Here is a 12,176-nt window from a genome sequence, read left to right on the forward strand (position 1 = left end):
GGAATATAATTTAGGCTTCTGTGATAAGACCTGGGCATGAAGGGTATCAAATGGAAGACTAGTGTGTGGCTGTACATTTTTAGAGAAAAGAACACCTCTGAGCTTTAGATAATCACCTTGCAGGAAATTTTCTCTCTCTCTCTCTTTTTTTAATTGACTAAATCCCTGTACCCCAATTACTGTTTTCAATCTGCTCAAATTATCACCATTTGTATAAAAAGATAGGCAACAAACTTAGATGAGAAGGAACTAGGCTCAGCAGGTGTGAGGTTGCACCTGGATTTCTTAAGCAACAGAGAAACAGAATCTAACTGTTCTCAAGAAAGCTCTAATATCATCAAAAATGAATGTTTCAATTGTATATTGAAATAAATTTGGATATTCTTTTTTTAAGTGTTATTTTTCTATCTTACATACAAGTGTTATAGAAAGTAAAGTAGTAACAGAGACAGTACAATGACAACTGGAAATTTAATCTTTATGTAAAACAAGTAGCATTCTATATAGGAAAAATAAATATTTTCCTATTCTTTGTAAGATTTTCAAACATCCCTGAAATTAGGAAATTAGATGCAAATTAGGAAATTAAATTTAGTTGAATGAGATATCTCCCTCAACTAAAATCATTGTGCTAGCAGGGCCTCATTTCTTTCCAGAGGATCTGGGGGAAAGCCTATTTACTTGTCTTCTTTTTGTTTGCTTGTTTTCTAGAGGCCACCCAAATTCTTTAGCCTATGCCCCTCTTCCTCCAAAATCAGCAGTGGTGGGTAAAATCCTCCTTGTATTGATATGACTCTGGTCTATTCTTCCGCCTTTCTCTTCCATTTTCAAGAATGTTTATAAACACATTGGGCTCACCTGATGATCTCTCTGTTTCGTATCAACTGATTAGCAACTTTAATTCATTACTACTCTCATTACTCTTGCTATATAACATGGAGAAGGCAATGGCACCCCACTCCAATACTCTTTCCTGGAAAATCCCATGCACGGAGGAGCGTGGTAGGCTGCAGTCCATGGGGTCACTAAGAGTCAGACACGACTAAGAGACTTCACTTTCACTTTTCACTTTCATGCATTGGAGAAGGAAATGGCAACCCACTCCTGTGTTCTTGCCTGGAGAATCCCAGGGACGGGGGAGCCTGGTGGGTTGACGTCTATGGGGTCGCACAGAGTCGGACACGACTGACGCGACTTAGCAGCAGCAACAGCAGCAGCAAGGGGCCATTATTCTCCTTACCAAAACTAGTAAGCAAATTTACAAAAATAACTCAAAGACTGATTGAGTGTAAATAGTGATATGATGAGATCACAAATAATCACTAAAATTTGGTGGTGGAGGCAATGAATTTATAACATTACAATTACACCTGAAGTTAAATATAGTATCCCATTTCAGGTTGATAGTCAAAATAAGAAAACTGTATATTTTACAACAGGAAACACATAATTCCTGAGATGATATTTTTGCCATTACCACTTGGGAAACTGCATCTTCCTCTGTTCCAAATCTCTGGCATTATAAATTTCCTGGAATACAGATTTTACTCTTTCTATATTTTATCAATTAATTTTAGGATAGTGAATAGTATAGTGTTCATTCAGATTTCACTAACTTAATCCTATTCTATACAACTAAGAGCAGACCAACTGGCACTTATCTGGCTTCTAGCTTCCTGATTCCACCTGCTGCATGCTTCCGCAGATGCCTAACACCATGGAAATGTGAACCCAGGGTTTTGTGTCCCAAGCTGCTGCCCACACAACTAAAGTTCCAGAAACTGCTGATTGTCTGTCTACCAAGTTGTTTCCAGTTCTGATTTCTGAGAATAAATATATCCATTTTTCCAGGAAATTTTCTCATGAGTAATTTTTAGGCATCTGATTTCAACAATTTCCATTTATTAATAATTTTTACCTCATTAGTGATTACAGTGAACTGTATCCTCCCCAAACCCTTTATGCCCCTTTTTTAAATTAGTAACACCTCAGAACACATAGCCAAACATTTGGCCAGTATTACTATTTTTCACAATATCTTCATTAAACCTTTACTGTGAGCCAAAATCTGTGCTATGGAAATATACTGTTGAATATATTTCTTTAACAAAATTATTTTGTGTATTACTCCATAATGAGAAATGAAAAACAGAGTGAGAAATGTATGCTATTTGTTCTAACTAGAATGAAAGTCTAATGGAGAAAGCAAATGTTATATAAATAATGAGCTGTGAATAAGTCCTTGACGCTACAGTAACATATGTTGAGCAACATATACCTTACAAGTAAAGAAAGAATTCCCAGAGAAAGAGCATTTGAAACAAGTCTAAAGAATAAGTAAGGAGAAAAAAGATTAAAAAAAAAAAAAAGTAGGGGCTAGATACGTGGGGCATGGAGAACACGTGTTTTAGTATCAAAGCCTTGGTATGTGCACTATAAGGTGGAAAGCCATTTTGTCTGGTCATTGAGGGAAAAGGGAAGAATGATTTGAAATTAGGCCAGAAAGATTTAGGAGCTATTTTCTCTAGGTCTTAGGTGTCTAATTCTGGATCACTTACTTCTGAAAGCAACACAGACTGTTTAATGGTTTTCAGCAGAAGTATAATATTGTTGCACAACACATTTTCACCCCTTTTTAAAAAATCACTTTAATACATCCAACAATTTTAATGCCATTTGTTGAAAATATATTTTCCACATTTGAATTATTTGACATTTTATAAAAAGAAATTGATAATATACATGTGAGTCTATTTCAGATCTATATTCTGTTCCACTGAATAATCACCTATAATTTCCTCTGTATCAAAATACATTGATATATCTTTATATTAAGTCCTGAAATGATATAATAAAGGTCTTTCAAATTTTATTCTCTTTTTGAAAGTTGTTTTTGCTATTCTTACTCTCCCATGTAGATTTCACGGTTGGTCTTTCAGATTCTATAAAATGCCTCCTGGCATTTTTGTTCAGAATGTATTGAATCTATCAATGTACATTAAGATGTAATAAAAGCTTTCAACCCATGATATGTATCTCTACTCGAGTTTTATTTAATTTCTTTCTGAAATATTTTATAAGTATTAATATGGGAATCTGGAATCATGAAATGTATTTCTAGATTACAAATTTTGTTTTTAAAACATATTTTAGACTTAATTGTTCAAGCAATGTTGGTTTTATATATAGAAATAAAATAGTTTTCTATAGTAATTGCATACATTGCTTAGGATGTTTTGTGTAGACAATCATTCTGCCTGTGAATAAAGACAACTTTCTTATTCTCTCGATATTTTATGCCCTTTATCTGTTTTTCTTGCCTTACTGCTCTGGCTAAGACATATAGTACAATGATGACTAGAAATGTGGGAATATGTTACTGTAGCTGAATTTGTGTGTGTTTAGATGCCTGAGTACTGTCCTACCTTCTTTGTTAACAGCAGTTAATAAATATGTATCCTTTTGCTTTTAAAAGTCTGGGGTTTATAGTACCAACTTGTATCTGAGCAGAGGAGTGAATGAAAGCTTACTGATAGTACTTACCTTGACACCCCACTCCTGTACTCTTGCCTGGAAAATCCCATGGATGGAGGAGCCTGGTAGGCTGCAGTCCATGGGGTCGCTAAGAGTCGGACACAACTGAGCGACTTCCCTTTCACTTTTCACTTTCATACATTGGAGAAGGAAATGGCAACCCACTCCAGTGTTCTTGCCTGGAGAATCCCGGGGAAGGGGGAGCTGGTGGGCTTCCATCTATGGGGTCACACAGAGTCGGACACGACTGAAGTGACTTAGCAGCAGCTCACTTAGGAGGCATTTGCAACAAAATGCCTGCTCTCTTATCCTCATAAGCCTGAAATCTCCGTTTTCAAACTCTTTAGGAAATTGGAGAAGGCAATGGCACCACACTCCAGTACTCTTGCCTGGAAGATCCCATGGACGGAAGAGCCAGGTGGGCTTGTGGTCCATGGGGTCATTAAGAGTCGGACATGACTGAGCGACTTCACTTTCATGCATTGGATAAGGAAACGGCAACCCACTCCAGTGTTCTTGCCTGGAGAATGCTAGGGCAGGGGGAGCCTGGTGGGCTGCCGTCTATGGGGTCATACAGAGTCGGATACGACTAAAGTGACTTAGTAGATTAGGAAATGGGACCTTTGCATATAGCATTTTGCTAACTAAATGTCTTCTAGTTTTAAACTGCCATACTCACTGGACCATATTATCTTTATCACCTCACTCTTTAAATTTCTCCGTAATTCATTTTAGCTCCAATTTCAAAAGATGAAAAGAAAATTTTTATTTGGTGATGGAATAATTAAAAAGGAAAGGGCATTTAAAAGAATCTAAAAGTTGGAATTGTCTTAAATATCAAAAACAAAGAGCCATGAGAATCGATTAAGGAAAATAGATGAAGCTGAAGTGAAACAACCAAGTAGATGGTAAAAATACACAATTGTGTTCAGGGGAGAACCGAAGGTCAGTTGGTTTACAGTAAAAGGAGAAATTTATGCAGAAATGAGAGACAGAGGTAGCAATATCTGATGGGTATGTGTAGGTATGCTGACTTCATTAATTAAGGTTTTGTTATTTCTGTTCAAATTGGTGCAGTTATCTAATTGGGTACTGTGGCTCCAGTTTCCATCTGAATAAAACTATTTTTACTCATTCTCCAGACTGAGCTTATAAAATACTTTCTCTGGGAAGCTTTGTTCGCATCTCTGACATCTCAGATTGTTATTAAGATCTTGTTGTTAAATGTACTTATGTAAGATGCTCATTTACAGCTTTATTTACCATTGCAATTAAATCATTATTTGATTAACCTTGATAGTTGGTAAGGTCAGAGAAATGGAAATCCATTTTAAAAATAATTTTAAAACTTTTCTTAACATAGAAAATAATATGAATGAATGCATTCTCCCTGAAAAAGAATGTAATAAAATATTTGTCTATCACGCAATTTGTTCATCAAGTATTCTATAAGAATAGAGTTGAAAGAATATTATTTTGTGAACTCACTGGTGCTGACAAGATGTTTGACAAGGTACTACTGAGGCATGGCTAATAAAAAAAATATGGGAATTAAGGTTGGGAGAGAACAAAGCTGTTACCTATAATCACTAAAGTGACGAGAGTAAATAAATAGAAATTGGTGAAATCAATTGCATGGAAATGACTCATGATGAGTTTCCTGGGAAACTGAATAAATTAATCCCTAGAAGTAGGAACCACATGCTGGCTGGTAAAAAGATGACTGGCAATTCCTGGAAATAAAGTAGCTTAGGCAGCAGGAGCTTGGGAATAGAACTCCTGAATTCAAATTTCACAGAGCCACTGAGCATAACATTTGGACAAGGGATACAGCAGGAGGAAATCGGCTTAGTAGGGGCAGGATCTACAAGAGAGATAATGGTAATTTGGTAGAGAGAGGCTGCTTTTGCAGGGAAATGAAGACCCAGAATCACTGTTGCTGGGATAGAGACGTTTACCTTGATCCCGATAAATTCAGAATGTTACAAAAGACTTGAATCTGGCCTTTGTAGCCCAACACTGCTTTCAATCTCATAGACAGAGCTTTGGGTGAAGTAGAAAAATAATAGCTTTATTGCTTTGCAAAGAGGGCCACAGCCAGCTAATGCCCTCAAAACTGTGTGTCTGACTGCAGGCGGGGGAGGGTTGCAAGGCGTTTTGTAGTCAAGGAGCAAGGTGGCTGAAAAGGCTCAGGGTGCCTGCATATCCCTCATTCCTTCAGTCCAGAGATCATCTGGCATCAGGTGATGATGAGACAAACTGTCTCTGGAATGAAGAGTGCTTCATCAAGTAGGTGACATCTTCCATTTGATGAGGTTTTTAACTCTGCAGAAGAGTTCAATGATATTGTTCTGTGTATCCCTCCAGGAGGGGATTCACAGAGCAGGACTTTGCCCCAAGGCTGCACTATTGTTTCTTGGCTTCTCCTCCCCTGTTTCCGCATTTCCCCTCCCTTTCCTGACTAGCAAATGTTTGAACTTGCTCCCTGAACTCAAAGAAAGGGACACAGAAAGACTTTTGTGCCCAGAACCCCCGAGGGTCCTCCTTGGTTTTAGGGATATGAACTGGCTGTTTCCAGAGCAGCCTTTGTATGGGACTGCACCAATTTCTGGAGAAATAATGATATAATTTTTACACTTTGATTCTTACATATTTAAGGATATAAAGCAGTAGCATACTTAATTCAGCACCAGTTGTGATATTACAAATGTACTCTTTTCAACACTGTAATTTCTAGTTATGTGTTAGTATATCACTGTAAGTGGCTCAGTCATGTCTAACTCTTTGCAACTCCATGGACTGTAGCCCATCAGGCTCCTCTGTCCTTGAAATTCTTCAAGCAAGAATAGTGGAGTGGGTTGCCATGCCCTCCTCCAGGGGATCTTCCCCATCCAGGGGTTGAACTGGGTCTCTCACATTGCAGGCATATTCTTTACCGTCTGAGCCACCAGGCAAGCCCTATTACATCACTTTATTGCTGTGTAATTATTGTTGAATATATCCCTGATTGTTTTTTAAAAAGAGGCTTGCTTTTTAACTAGAAAATTTCCAGTGGTCAGAGAAACACTTTCACATCTGAAATATGCAGCTGATTTCTAATCATCAGAGACTGCCGTAAGCCAAATAGGGGAACTGCATGTGGGGATAACTTGAATTATTACATTTTCAAAAATTATGGATGCTATAGACAAAATAAGACTGTGTTCACAGGGGAGCAACGTGACATTACTATTTAAGTTTCTGTCAACAGATGCCAAATTAAATTTTTTGTTTTCTTTCATTATTTTTTTCCCTTTAGATTTCCCAGTAACAGTTTAAGAACCCTGAAAATCTCCCAAGCATTCTGATAGCAGTAATGATGGAGATGATAATGGGGAAGAGAAGAAGAGAGAGAGACGGATGAATAGGAGAGAGAATGAGATCACGTGGCAGAACTGAAAACGCATTAAAATGAAGCTTAGAAGTTAGGTGTTCTGTTGTTAGCCTTAATATTAACTTTTTTTTTGAGATTTGCTGCTACTGCTAAGTCACTTCAGTTGTGTCTGACTCTGTGTGACCCCATAGATGGCAGCCCACCAGGCTCCCCCATCCCTGGGATTCTCCAGGCAAGAACACTGGAGTGGGCTGCCATTTCCTTCTCCAGCGCATGAAAATGAAAAGTAAAAGGGAAGTCGCTCAGTCGTGTAAGACTCTTCGCAACCCCATGGACTACAGTCCACCAGACTCCTCCATCCATGGGATTTTTCAGGCTAGAAACAAATAATTCTAGTTCTCAAGTTTTACATCTATGCAATAAGTAAGATCGACTTGGGGATCTATACAGTGATTTGTGTCTTATATTTAATGCATCTTAGGAAGAGAGTAGAGCATTTTCATATCCTTAAAGAAATGTCATCTTTTGCCAGTCTGATTCTCTTTGAGCTTCTCTTTTCTCTTATGCTAAAAGGACCTTAAATGTAATGAGTGAATTCCTCACAGATCCATTTGAAGGTATAATGAAATAAGGCATGGGAAGTTTCTTTAGATTCCTTGGCTCTGGACAAAGATAAGCACTTATTTTTAAGTTTGGCTCATTTACAAGTTGTATTTTTATGTATTTATAAAGCATAGAAAGTAACTATAAAAAAAAATCAAATTTCATGGTGAGGTGCAACCAAAACAGACATATGGGCAGCTCTAGAAGCTCATTTTCAGCTGCTTTGAGTTTGAGACTTGGGAAGGCATCAAGATGAAACCCATGCCTTCTGAACATAAACCCTTCCAGAGCTGCCCATATATCTGTTTTGGTGGGGCTAGGAGAAGGCGATGGCATCCCACTCCAGTACTCTTGCCTGGAAAATCCCATAGACAGAAAAGCCTGGTAGGCTACAGTCCATGGGGTCGCGAAGAGTCGGACATGACTGAGCGACCTCACTTTCACTTTTCATTTTCATGTATTGGAGAAGGTGATGGCAACCCACTCCAGTGTTCTTGCCTGGAGAATCCCAGGGATGGCGGAGCCTGGTGGGCTGTCATCTGTGGGGTCACACAGAGTCGAACACGACTGAAGTAACTTAGCAGCAGCAGTGGTAAAGAACATACCTGTCAATATGGTAGACATAAAAGACATGAGTTCAGCCTCTGACTCAGGAAGATCCCCTGGAGGAGCACATGGCAACCCACTCCAGTATCCTTTCCTGGGGAGTCACATGGACAGAGGAGCCTGGCCAGCTAGAGTCCATAGGGCTGCAGATAGTCAGAAATGACTGAAGCGACTTAGCACACATGTATGTACCTAGCTTGAGTGATAACCTCCTTACATATACATTAGAGAAATTACACAAGAAACTGGTTGTTGAAATGTTAAATTCAGAAACTTTTGTCACCCAAAATGGGGTAAATCAATTTTAGTTATTGAAAGCTCATAGACATTCTATTTTCAAGCTTACAAGTTTAAACTAGTCCTTTATTTACTTTTTTTAAAATGTGAACCAAATCATGTGAACTAAATTATTTCCTTACTTTCTTAATTCTGTACTTCTGCAGAAATAGACACAGAAAATTGCTCATGAGTGAATTCAGCTCTCCTCTGCTTCTGAGATTTATAGCCAGAGAAAGTTATGATTTCAAACTATGGACTTCCAGGAAATTACCACATTAACACACTTAAAATTCTGAAGATATTAGTTAAGGACTTGGACACACTTAGAATTTCAAAGCTCATTCACAAGGGAATATTGATCTCTCATTTTAATTGCTCAAATAGACAAGAGAACAAAATTAGAAAAGCAACAGATAACAAACCACCATATTATTTTTGGATTAAGGGGTTTATTACATTTAATTCATGTGAATTTCATTTGGAGGAGAAAATTCTATCGCAAATGCTGGCATTAGACTTTAAATTTGGGCTTTTGTTCAACTTACTGCTGGCAATAAATTTTTAAAAGGTTAAAAAGCAGTTGATAAATGATAAAAGTACAAAATTATAAATAAAAAGAACCTCATGTGACTGTAAACTAATTGATATTATTCATAACAATTTAAACATCAAAGAAAAAACCACAATGGAAATTGAAAATATTTTAAAATGCATGATAATGATGGTACAACCCAGTAAAAATGTAAAGATATAGGTGTGTAGAAGGAAAATTTTAGATTTTAATGCATACGTGATAGTTCATATCCTTGTACCTGGGGCCTGGCTCAGATGTAAAGAATCTGCCTGCAATGCAAGAGACCTGGGTTTGATTCCTGGGTGGAGAAGATGCCCTGGAGAAGGGGATAGCTACTCACTCCAGTATTCTTGCCTAGAGAATTCCATGGACAGAGGAGCCTGGCAAGCTACAGTCCATAAGGTTGCAAAGAGTCAGACATGACTGAGCAATTAACACTTTCACAATTCAAGAAAACTTGAAACTTTAGTACTTTATACTGAGGAAGTTAGGCAAAATAGCAATTTATGCCAAAAGTAAATTTAAGATAGAAATTACAACAATAAGAACAGAAATCAATGAAATAGAAGTCAAACATAAAACAGAGAAAACTAAGGTCAAAATTTAGATTTTGAGAAAATCAACAAAATCAATTACTTCATTTTTTAAAAGAAACATCATGTGAAAAAAGAAATGACCAATAGCTTCACAGAATTTACATAATTATTTAAGAAGCTACTCCTTTTCCTATATTCTAAAGCACAATTTTTTTTTTCATTTTCTCCAGCAATTGAGGTAAATATCTTAGCCTTCTTCATTGTATCTGTTTTACAAACATTTCTTCAAAATAGCCCTCTTGTCAAACTTGAGTAATCAAATAATGAATAAGGAGCAGAACTACTCTTGAACAAGGTGAAAAATTAATAAATTTGTTTTTAAAAGGTGCAGAATCTTAGTTCATATCCTGTGCAACAATCAAAGAGGCTTTTAGCTTCATTCTCTCCCAGTTTATTTTCATCTCTAATTATACATTTGTATTACAGTGAATGATAAATGAGACTTCCCAGACATTTGGATCCTGGTCAACTCAGCTCCGATCTTGTACTGATTATTGCTGTACACAGTAGGCTTCCAGGAGAAGATTATTTTCTTAAGGGAAAAAGCTGAATTATTTGTCAGTATCATAGAACTGGATGACTTCAAAATATATGTGTTCTTTACTATAGAAATATTGATTTGCAATATTTAGTCTGTGTGATTCTGCATTCCTTAGATATGACACAATTATTTGATATAAGAAGTGTTGTCCATAGTTTATAGCACTTTTCAACTACATCCACTTCTAGAAACTGTTAATCAAATTAGCCATAGTCTAATTAATTATTTTATTTTTGAGAATAAAAGTTTTCTTAAAATGTTTTCATTTCTCCTTTATTTTTGAGGGATATCTTGAACTGAAGTAAAATCCTAGGTTGACTTAAGAAATTTAAATCCTTAACTTGCTGTTTGAGAATATCTGTTAGGCTTTTTATGTCCATATCTCTTAAAATTTCTCATATAGCTATCAATTATATTCATATTTTTCTTAAAAAACTCACCTGTCCATCACTGTCATTTCAGTCTATGCCAACTAATTATAATATGTGTGTTTAAGGTGAATTTGTTCCTATTGATTGTTATTATTTGTTGGGGGGGAGGAATAACATTTAGATATTTTTGGTAATATTTTATTTCATTACAGACATTGTATATAAAAAAGCAGTGTATTTTGTAAATATGTATCTTTATATATATATATATACACACACACACACATATATATATATATATATATATATATATATATATATATATGATTGCTTTCATACACTATGGTTAGAAAGTTACATGATTGATACATTGTTGTTCAGCTGCTCAGTCATGTCTGACTGCTTGTGACCCAATGGACTATAGCACTCCAGGCTTCAGTGTCCTTCACTATCTCCCAGAGTTTGTTCAAACTCATATCCACTGAGTCGATGATTCCATCCAACCATCTCATCCTCTATCGTCCCCTTCTCCTTCTGCCCTCAATATTTCCCAACATCAGGGTCATTTATAAGGAGTCAGCTCTTCACATCAGGTGGGCCAGAGTACTGAGTTTCAGTTTTAGCATCAGTCCTTTCAATGAATATTCAGGGTTGATGTCCTTTAGGATTCATTGATTTGATCTCGTTGCTCTCAAAGGGACTCTCAAGAGTCTTCTCCAACACCAGTTCTTTGACCCAATACTCACATCTGTACATGACTACTGAAAAAAACCGCAACTTTGACTATATGGACCTTTATCAGCAAAGTGATGTCTCTGTTTTTTAATATGCTGTCTAGGTTTATCATAGCATTTCTTCCAATGAGCATATGTCTTTTAATTTCATGGCTGCAGTCACCATCCACAGTAATTTTGGAGCCCAAGAAAATAAAGTCTGTCACTGTTTCCATTTTTTCCCCATCTGAGATACCAAGGGAACATTTCATGCAAAGATGGGCTCGATAAAGGACAGAAATGGTATGGACCTAACGGAAGCAGAAGATATTAAGAAGAGGTGGCAAGAATACACACAAGAACTGTACAAAAAAGATCTTCATGACCCAGATAATCATGATGGTGTGATCACTAATCTAGAGCCAGACATCTTGGAAAGTGAAGTCAGGTGGGCCTTGGAAAGCATCACTATGAACAAAGCTAGTGGAGGTGATGGAATTCCAGTGGAGCTGTTTCAAATCCTGAAAGATGATGCTGTGAAAGTTCTGCACTCAATATGCCAGCAATTTGGAAAACTCAGCAGTGGCCACAGGACTGGAAAAGGTAAGTTTTCATTCCAATCCCCAAAAAAGGCAATGCCAAAGAATGCTCAAAGTACCACACAATTGCACTCATCTCACATGCTAGTAAACTAATGCTCAAAATTCTCCAAGCCAGGCTTCAGCAATACCTGAACCATGAACTCCCTAATGTTCAAGCTGGTTTTAGAAAAGGCAGAGGAACCAGAGATCAAATTGCCAACATCTGCTGGATCATGGAAAAAGCAAGAGAGTTCCAGAAAAACATCTCTTTCTGCTTTATTGACTATGCCAAAGCCTTTGACTGTGTGGGTCACAATAAACTGTGGAAAATTCTGAAAGAGATGGGAATACCAGACCACCTAACCTGCCTCTTGAGAAATCTGTATGCAGGTCAGGAAGCAACAG

The sequence above is a fragment of the Ovis canadensis genome, chromosome 1, assembly GCF_042477335.2.
Source record: "Ovis canadensis isolate MfBH-ARS-UI-01 breed Bighorn chromosome 1, ARS-UI_OviCan_v2, whole genome shotgun sequence".
Taxonomy (NCBI): Eukaryota; Metazoa; Chordata; class Mammalia; order Artiodactyla; family Bovidae; genus Ovis; species Ovis canadensis.